This window comes from Lepisosteus oculatus, chromosome 9, assembly GCF_040954835.1.
Source record: "Lepisosteus oculatus isolate fLepOcu1 chromosome 9, fLepOcu1.hap2, whole genome shotgun sequence".
Taxonomy (NCBI): domain Eukaryota; kingdom Metazoa; phylum Chordata; class Actinopteri; order Semionotiformes; family Lepisosteidae; genus Lepisosteus; species Lepisosteus oculatus.
In genome coordinates this window covers 31,613,617-31,623,771 of record NC_090704.1, presented here as the reverse complement: position 1 = coordinate 31,623,771, position 10,155 = coordinate 31,613,617, and the positions used below count along the sequence as shown (strand labels likewise).

The window sequence follows — 10,155 nt, the reverse complement described above, 5'->3', positions numbered from 1 at the left end:
GTGACATTTTCTGATAATTGCTGTAAGGTGGAAAATGGAAAACTAGCAGAATACATATAATCTATTTCACTTCACTTCTCTAATCTATCAGCTGTGCATACAAATTGGTCAGGTGCAACCAACAGGTTCCTGTAATCTCTTTAGCCTTTGTCACAAAATCTTGGGGGATCACTTTAGATTTAGGTTTAAACTGTTCCATCCTCTGCTTAGGATCAGAACAGAAGCACCGGGAGATATATTCCAAGTCGTCAGTGTATCTGGCAGAAGATTGCATACTGAAAAAAAGCAAAAACTACAGAAGCAGATTAACCTGAAACTCCAGGTATACAACTGTGGGGTAAAAAAAGAAGACTTATGAATATCCTTCCAGGGAGGTTTGTTTATAAATATCTCAGTTTGCTGGCAGTCTGCACACAGTTTCACTTCTGTCAAGGAGTATTTGAACGTGTGTGAGTGAGAGAGAGAGAGGGATTTTTTTCCCTTTTTCTTCCACGTGGTCTTAATTACCCACCTGTGGAACACAGCCAATAAAAACTGCCTCCAGTTTCATCTTTATCAGAAACAATTTCTTCAGCATGTAGGCAGAGAATCATCCTGGGCTGAGCATCTGACCTATGCTACTGTATATAAGATCTGGGCTGCAGAAGTATGAGCACAGCTGGAAATCACAGAGTCAGAGAAGGATGGAGATGGATGAGTTTCTGGGCGCAAGGGATCCTTCCCATGCGACACGGAGGTCCTGGATTAAGAATGGTCTTCTGATGGCCGTGTTCCTGCTGTTGATGGTGGCGCTGATATCGGTGGTGACGATGTACTGCTTGTCTCCATCTACCCTGGATGCACAACGCACTGAGGTACAGTACTGCATCACAGAATATAATATTCAGCCAGCTGTCTCCTAATATTTATATAAAGAATTGTAAACAGTTGCTTTTATTAGCACTTGCATGACTGACTTAACTTATTTACTAACTTCTTGTTAAGTTTATTTTGCTAACTGTCAGTTTACATAGCACTCATTCATATGAGCAATGTTCTATTCATCTAAATAGTTGAATGAATAGTTAAACTCTCACTGACAAAGGTGCAAAAACCAACATTAAGTGTCATCTGCTTGAATAAATGAGTGTTTAACAAAATTAGATAGTGTATCACTCACTAATAAAACTGTTTTAAGTAGTCAGTGCTTGTTTCACTTAAATTAGTTCTATTTAGATACTACAGTAGGTCCCAGTATTGTGTTTGTTGCTAGTATACAGTATATGTAACTATAAATATCCATAAGTGTCAGTGTGTATGTGAGAGAGAAAGCAGCTCTTCCAAAATCTTATACTTTCAGGGATTAGAAGGTATCACTTCTTGCATTTTCATTCTGATTTCATGAGACTATATCTGCAAAAACAGCAAAGAACAAATATTACAATGGGTGTTCTAAAGCTTTCTTGCAGAGCCTGTGAGCAAGATATGTTTAATATCATTAAGCATTAACCTCACATAGCCTGCTTTTTGGGAGAACAGGGCAAAAATCTCTATGAATTTTGAAGATATTTTCTGAGATTTTAAGGTTTGCATGTGAACATCTAGAGTATTACAGGAATTATAAACGCAAATACAGTCTGTGTAAACAGAGTTAAAAAGATGATACACTCTTTTTTCTAATGCTCATTTATTTCTGAGCTATAATCTAGCTACACTTCACCAAAAAAGTTTTATATAATTTTCTATACTGGGGAACCTATACTCTAATGTATAATAGATTACTCTGCATACTGCCACACTTTGAAGGCTTTATTATCCTGTGGCAGTGGGACATTTTGGCAATCACTTTGGAAAAGGTAGGCAAGAGAAATTATGTTTCAGATGTGGATCTGATCACACTCATTCCATTTTCTTTCAGGAAGAGAAATTGTCTATAATCTATCACTTCAATGGTGAGTATAGCTCTTACTTACTGATAACAATGCAGACTGCATTTACAGTACAGGCTCACCTCACAATAAAGCAGAATGCAACATGAAAACTTCAATTTCAAGCCCTGCCACATGACAATGAGCAGTTCTGACACAGGGATAATACACATGGAAAACCACATGAAGCACTGGAAGGAGCTTTATCTGGTAGCTTTGAATTTGTATATAGCCTGATACAGAGAACGTTTATATATTTCAAGTAGCAGAACCTTCTTCTTATTCAGATGTCACTCAGTCTCTATATATGGAATAGATACTGTTTGGCAGAATTAGCATGTGTCTCCATGATGGCATCCTCTGGTGAATGCTGGAGAAGTTAATGTCCTCTGGTTTGCATGTCTCAGCCCATGGGTACATGCTCTCCATGGCAGTACAGTACGGTCTTGACATCTGCATGGGCTCAGGGCTGAGAACTGTCTCGAATAGCGAAATTCACATACAGTATAACCAAGTCCACCCTATAACATTGATTAATGTACTGTAGTATATAGTATGTATGGCTAAAAGACATAAGCAACCTTCCCTCAAAATAAAATTAAAGTACTAATGCATTGGCTTTAAGTCAATTGAAATAACATCATAAACTAAAAGAAACAAAACTAATCAAAAACATACAGTAATCAGCTAAAATAAAAAAAAAACATGAATCCCTCTTCCTCTGTATATAGTGTACAGTGCGGCATCTTACTGGGGCAATTCAGGAGGGTACAGAAGCCATGTCTCACCTGGGATTTGAACCCCTTCAAGTTACAAATTCATTTCCCTAACCACTGCTCCACATATCACTTGGTCTTAGACCTAACAGACAGAGACAAGTAAAGGTGTATACTGTCTATTATTAACTCTTGTGAGGCTGCCTCTGCTGTAAACCTCTTTTGCCAGTTGACTATTCCCTTCTTGTACAAAATCCCAATCACACATCTACTTCTTTCATATTTGAAAATTGCTCAAATCCAGGACTCTCCTGCAGTTTCCTCTGTGTCCTGTTCACTGTAGCACAGGTTTCTCTAGCCAGACAGGCCTAAGGGGGTGGGGGGGGATTGGGCACATGGCATACACACAACACAGAAAACTCAATTCAGAACTGAGAGATCAAGAAAAACACCACGGAGTCAAAAGCTGATGCTCACTTTATGCTAACTCTAACAAGATGAAGATAATTCACATTAAAATGCAGTTTCGGATTAAATGACACACACAGTGGCAAACCTAAAGGAATTAAAAAAAAACCCAGTATATTAATTAGGGTTATTATTCAATAAAACACCAACACAGTTTTATTCACCCACAGAAAACTCTGGCTGAATAAAAGCATAGTCCTATGAACACATTTACCCACTGCACACCATCTACAGATACTTCCTGTTCCATTCTCATGGAACTCTCCACCTGTACACAGTAGTGACCTGGGAGTAATTAGTTTACATCAATGCCAAAGAACAGTTTCCTTTTTGCTTACGTACCATTACGTATATGTGGTGAGTTCACAAACCAGAAAAAAAAAAGAAATGTCATCAGACTGGTTTGTTTCCAGCAGCTTTCCCCAATTTAAGTACAGAGAAATGGGAAGAGAGGTGATCACAATATTTCCATGGAGAACTAGGCGTGACTTGCTCACACTGCTGCTATCCTTCCATTCCAGAAAAAGATTCCAGAGAAACTTTCCTCGAGCATTCACATACCAGACTGGCTCTCAGAATTAATGGAACTTTCACAGACCAATCCTTGTAAATATTGTTGACCTTATTAAACATGGTGGGCTTGTCAGGTTTTCTTCCATGACTTGCAACTGCCCACAGTGCAAAAGGACAGGTTACCAGTTCTAGATGTCTCAAATTCCTGTACACATAGCAATGGCATGATCTTAATGACCAAGCTTGTGTGAATAAGATTCTGTCCATTCTCTCCTGAGGATCTCTCTTGAGGTCACACATGGACTTTTACAACTTTTACAAATATTGTTAAAGGACTTTCACAAAACTTGCACAGGTACAGTAAATAGATATTCCCAATACGTCCAGATTGTCTGATATTTTAGCTAGAGAAACAGAAGTAATGTATAGCAACACACATTAGAAGAACATGCCATGTTCTTAAAAATGCCTACTTAGCCTACTTCTATATATAGACTCTGAGGTTTTTTCCACTTTTGTTTAGATCCTCTTTCATGTGCTACAAAATACTTACTGGAGCCCCTTCGATAAATATAAAGTTCCACTGATGACTGTATGCTACCCACACTGTGACAAACACTACTGCATTGATACCTTTTGTATTGCCTCATCTGTTCTTTTTTGTTGTTTCTCAGAGAGCAACTACAACCAGACATCGTTAACCTATAGGGTGGCTGAAGTGCAAAAACCAGGCTCCTATTTAATCATCAGCGAAGTGTGGTGGCACAGTATCAGCAGCAAGGACAAGAAGGAAGATTACAAAGCAGAACTCCAATTTGATCCAAAGAGGGATACGCAGAATAAATGGAACCACAATATCGCCTGTGATAATACGCCCAGAGTTTTTTTAGGCTTCAAAACTGATCTCAGGAACAAACACAAAATCTATGTGCGGCTGAATGTGGAGAACAATATAGACAGGAATAAATCCAAGGTGGAGATCATTGAGCTATAGAGAGTAGCAGTGACAGAGGGTTTGGAAATCTGGGGAGAAATGGAAGAGGTAGCCCAGTCCCTCTCTCTCACAATCTCCAATACTAGAGCGCAGGGGAAGCACGAATACACCATCACTGCCTGCTCTCTGGAGGCCCACTTCACACTGACATCTCACTGCATGTCTAGGTGCTTGTGTACACAGCCAAGTGCTGTGGTCATCATAATGATGACAGGGTAAATAATTTACCCACTACAAAGAGATGAGAAATCAGGACTGCAGAGTGATTCAAATTACAAGAGACTTTTTAAAACCATGTGCACTACTCCACTTGAAGAATTTTCTTTATAGTACAGTGCATCATTCTAAAATTGTTCCCTCCTTCGGACAGTAAAGCATTTATTTATGGATATACAAAAAGGCAGCAATGCTCACAGAGCAAGGTAGCCAGGAACTTGAACTCCCAGGGTACTTAGAACATAAGAAAGGTTACAAATGAGGAAGCCATAATGAGAGGAAGCCATACGGCTCATCTAGTCTGTTTGGTAGTTAGTAGTTAAACGATCCCACAATCTTATCTGGCAGTTTCTTGAAAGAAGTCAAGGTATCAGCTTACACTCCATGGCTGGGGTAGTTTGTTCCAAACTCCCCCTGCAGCTGGTCAGCTGCTGCCTAGAGTTGTCCATCCCAACTGTGCCACAGACTTCTGGGGTGGGGTGAAACAGACTGAACATAACGGAGACTGGAAGAGGAGGAGGAGATGTAGGGGCTGCAGTCTGTGTAGAATGGCAGTCAGCTCAACCTGACTGGTAAATAAATAATTGGGGATTATATACTGTAGGTACTGAAAAAACTACAAAAACATAGGGTTCACCTCACTCCTGGGGCTCAAATGGGATATGGTTTTTATCTGCTGATAAAATACTGTAGGTAAAGAGTTCCAATACAAAGACACTACTGTCCACTGCATAACAATCCTAAGAATACAGGATTGAATTTTTCATGGAATGAATCAATGACATATGAATGTTTAGCTGTTGATTTTTTGTCTTACAATATCTACTAAATTGAAATCTGAAATATTTAGGCTGTTCAGCATTTTGTGTCCTGTTCCATATGCTACCTTATTAGCATACTGTATTTCCACTGACACTGAAATGCACTAGAAAAAAGCCACAAGATGTCTCCTTCAATACTGGGGGTGTGTGGTGAGCCCACACTCTCTTTCGTACTTTGTAGGACAAACTTATTAAAAGTAATTTTGGTTACCAAAACATTATAAATGATTGCATAAACTGAAGCTGATTAATCACTTATTTCAATGATATATACATGTCAGTTTTTTGTATAATTTCAATTGCACAATATCAAATAAAAAGATTCTGAAAACATTTTGATCATAATCTAACATGATAATTCAGAAGCTATGGACTAGGCTACATTTAGCCTCTGACCAATACCATACTCCAGAAGTAAGCCCAGGTGAAACAGTCACTAAGAGTTCTGGGCTTTAACCGTGAAGGTTATGGGTTCAAATCCCAGGTAGGACATTGCTAGCTTTGGGTTAATTTGGTGCCAGGGCCTCTGGATGCAAGCTTAGTGACAGCAGCTACATAAACATCACTGGCAAGCAGTCCAAATACTTTGCAAAAAGTTCAAAGAAAGTGATGAACCCTGTTCGGCACTTTGCAAAAACCTTCATTAATGAATTGATCATTAATCATTAACAAAAGCACCAGAATCAATAAGCAATTTTCAATCAATTTCCATTTCATTTTTTTGGTTTGTGTTACAATGCCATGCTGACGCAATTCAGGCACTGTGATATCGCTTTCAACAGCATTTACAATTAATAATAATTGTTATTAATATTTTTAAGTGTAAACCTTATTGTTCTATGTGTTGTGATTATCTGCTGTCTTATTTTAACCAATATATCTCTTGTGAGCTGCTGAGTAGGTTCCAATAGAGAAGGCAATCTAATTGCAACTGTCTGACAGTTGCTGTGAAAACAGCATGCTGTTGGACTTCTGTAATTATTCTCAGTTTCTCACTAGACATTGTATCACTGCTCACAATGTGTACTGGGCAGAGCATACAACTTCACTTTGTCTTGAAACCAGTTAAACATCTGCGGATTCTGTACTTCTTTGAGACTTAATTTTCAGAAACAAAACTTCCCAAGATATCCAATTCCTGCTTTAGTAGTCACAAGGCTTCTAGCAGTTCCAGTTACCTGTATGCCTTTAACACTGCTCGGCATACGGTGAAGAGACACAGGCAATCTAATCATGTTTTTTGATCCACAGCAAATCAGCCCTTAATCTATCACAATTTGATGTGGACTCTGCCTTTTCAACATGAAGGCAGCACCTAGTCTTTTAGATTTTGAGCTGATTTTTTTCAGCAGACTACTCAAGCACCATTTAAAACTTTCTCTGTTCTTCAAATCAAAGGATGTGATTCTCATTCTTAAAAGATCCATATTTAAAAATGAAGAGTAATGCTTCTTTACAGTGAGATCTATTTTTCAACTGAAACCCCGTAGTGTAATACATATACAGTGCCTTGCAAAAGTATTCTGTCAGACCCTTTAAAAGTTTTCAAATGTTGCTGTATTACAACTGACACACATCTTTTTTCAAGCAGCATTTTTATTGTAAACTCACATACTCAAATAGAAAATTTCTAAAGACAAAATCAGTTGTCAGGAGATATCTTAAAGAAAGTCAAAAACTGAAATATGCTGACTTGCATTAGTATTCAGACTCCTGTGATCTGGCAGCTCTAAGTTTACACAGGCGAAAGAAACTGCCCTAACAAGAATATAATTGCTTTACCATTGGCCACTGTCCGTACACCATTGAAGTGACTGGTACATTTACTGGATAAAAACTTCGATCTGTTTAGGGATCATTGGTCAGGTGGTGAATCTGAAGGAAAGGTATAAAAATGAAGGCTAAAAAGCATTTGATAGAAGTTGGAGATCAAGTGTTAAAAATACATAGATAGGAAAAAATATTGGTACTGTACAATAATGGTACAAAAAATATTGGTACAAAAACTATTTAAAAAGTGTTATCAAGAATTGAAAGCTGCATCACGCCACCCAGACATTATTTAGAAAAGGCCATTTCTCAAAACAAATTTAAAGTCTTTTGTCCTAGTGCTCAACACCATATTATCATCCCACAGAAGATGAAGGAACTTCCATTGATCCACAGCCATCCTTGTTTAACCACCACCTCAAGCAAAGTGGGTGGACAGTGGGACTCCAGTTTCAGGACAACATTTACTCACCTCTTCCTGTAAACTCCGGCACAATGACAAAACATTTCCTGGAGGCAAATCACAGTAATTGGATAATAAAAATGAACATGCTAATCTGTGCCTGGAAAGTTCAAGATTTTAGTCATCAAATAACTTATTCAGTTCTTCTGCCTGCACTTGTTAGTACTCTACAACTGTATTTCAATCATCTGTGATAGAACAGCACACTTGAGTTTCCATAAAAGGATAAACAAATAGTCAGCTGTATTCTAAATATATCCATCAGTCCATTTGAATGCTTCATTCAAACCACATTCACACACACTCATACCAGGGCTAAGTTTTCCCAAAAGCCAATTAACCTACCAGTATGTCTTTGGACTGCAGGAGGAAACCAGAGGTATTCTAAACGTACAGAGGAAATTCATATTACATGCATTGATTTTAACAGCATAACATAACAGCATAACAGTTTGCAAGATGACTCAATGGACTTAAAATGAGCAGGAATGTTAACCTATGAAAGAATGTTAGTATGAAGAAATTCTTTTGAAGCTTTTGAACAGTGTTCTCTTCCTTGCTGTCAACATGAAAGACTCTTATTAACTTGAGCTTACACAATAGGAAAAAATGACAATATGTGAATTAGCAGTACCTATACTCCATCCTCACTCCTCTGGGTATAAACGGGCATGACGTCTGGGTTCCCGTACCCCAGCGTCACAGCTCTGGATATAAACGGGCATGACATCTGGATGCCCGTACCCCAGCGGCACAGCTCTGTGTATAAACAGGCATGACATATGTGTGCTGGTACCCCAGCGTCACAGCTCTGGGTATAAACAGGCATGACGTCTGGGTGCCCGTACCCCAGCCCAAAACCACGTGAGTCTTAAGTGTGGTGAGTGATACAGTAGCAGCACTAGCCCTCCATTGATAGAAAACTCTGCTGTAGGTACTCCCAGGTATGTAATATAAATAAAGGTATACAGCTCATCCTTCTCAGCTTGGTATGGCAATGGGCAATTGCAATTTAGCAACAATTCTAAAATTAAAATTAAAATGAAAAACGTAATCAAACAAAGTACATGTGCATGACATCTATACAGTGCACTCCATATTTATTAATACCCCAGATAAAAGAAAGATTAACAGATCCGATAATATTTAATTCTAATAATGTTATACAGTAATCTTATAGCATTGCACAGAGCAAAGTCATAGTTGTCAAATTAATTCAATTACAGAAAACAACAGCATCACATTTATTCACCCTTAAATGTTCCTTTAAATTCAACAAAACTATAATTGCAATACTATTATTTAATCATCTGAGTATAACAATATTAGATTTTATTAAGGGAGAGTTTATCCAATCCTTAACTCATTCTGCTTTATGATATATTTTGATCCCATTTCATGGGTAGCAAAAATCTAGAGGGTACTGTGCATCGCACTCTCGCCACAACTGGATTATATAACATGACCTCAATCTGTGCGGTAAACCAGGAGTATAAGAACATGGCATGCATACTCACTGTATGGTACAGTATGTGTGTAAAAGATAAAAATAACAGTGAAATATCTACAAAGGCTGCTACTGTGAGAGAGTGTGTCTGTACACATTTTTCCCTTTCTTCTCTATCTCCCTTTCACTATCTCAATTCCTTTTTTTTAAACCGTTCAAAGTTTTACTTGCAAATTTGCCAGAGTGTACATCTTAACCAACATCAAAGTTTTTTTTCCATCAGTTTTCACAGTCATCTAATCTAGACGTAAAAGACCTAGTAGGAGTTTTGGAGGCAAAATATGTTGTCATCAAACACATGATTACGTTTTGATGTTGCTTTTTGATTGCAAGTACATAAATGCATGTCCAAAGCAAGAGAGGAAGATACCAAGCAGCAGCTGGAGAAGCTGTCATGGAGCTGGGCTGGCTCGTGTGCACGTTTTAAGGTGGAGCTTACAGTGAGCACTGCTTTTCAAAATGCAAGGTGTAGGCTGAGCAAATGAAAGTGAAAGCTAATACAGGGAAACAGGCCACGGAGGAGAGAGACTCTGACGATACAAACGCACAGTGAAGAGTAAGGCCTGCTCTAGCAGACACATGATACTGCTCTTGGAGATTATACAGTAATGCTCTCTTTGGCCTGATCAACTGTTCCGTTTTTTAAATATTGTATTTATATCCACTGCTCTATATGAAATATGCTACTCCATTTCCTCTGATTCCACAGAGATACTGTATGAAATTTGTATGAAGGACCTGAGCAAACAAAGTGAAACTTTAGAAGTATAACAGCAAATG

At 38.3% G+C, this 10,155-nt stretch overlaps 1 long non-coding RNA gene across 1 annotated transcript; it reads left to right on the top strand.

Moving 5' to 3' along the window:
* The first annotated feature begins 215 nt into the window (after positions 1-215).
* Positions 216-4,855, top strand: LOC138241153 (uncharacterized). The gene is made up of 3 exons (XR_011190332.1): positions 216-854; positions 1,898-1,931; positions 4,279-4,855. It is a non-coding gene; the product is annotated as an uncharacterized lncRNA (long non-coding RNA).
* The last annotated feature ends 5,300 nt before the right edge of the window (positions 4,856-10,155 follow it).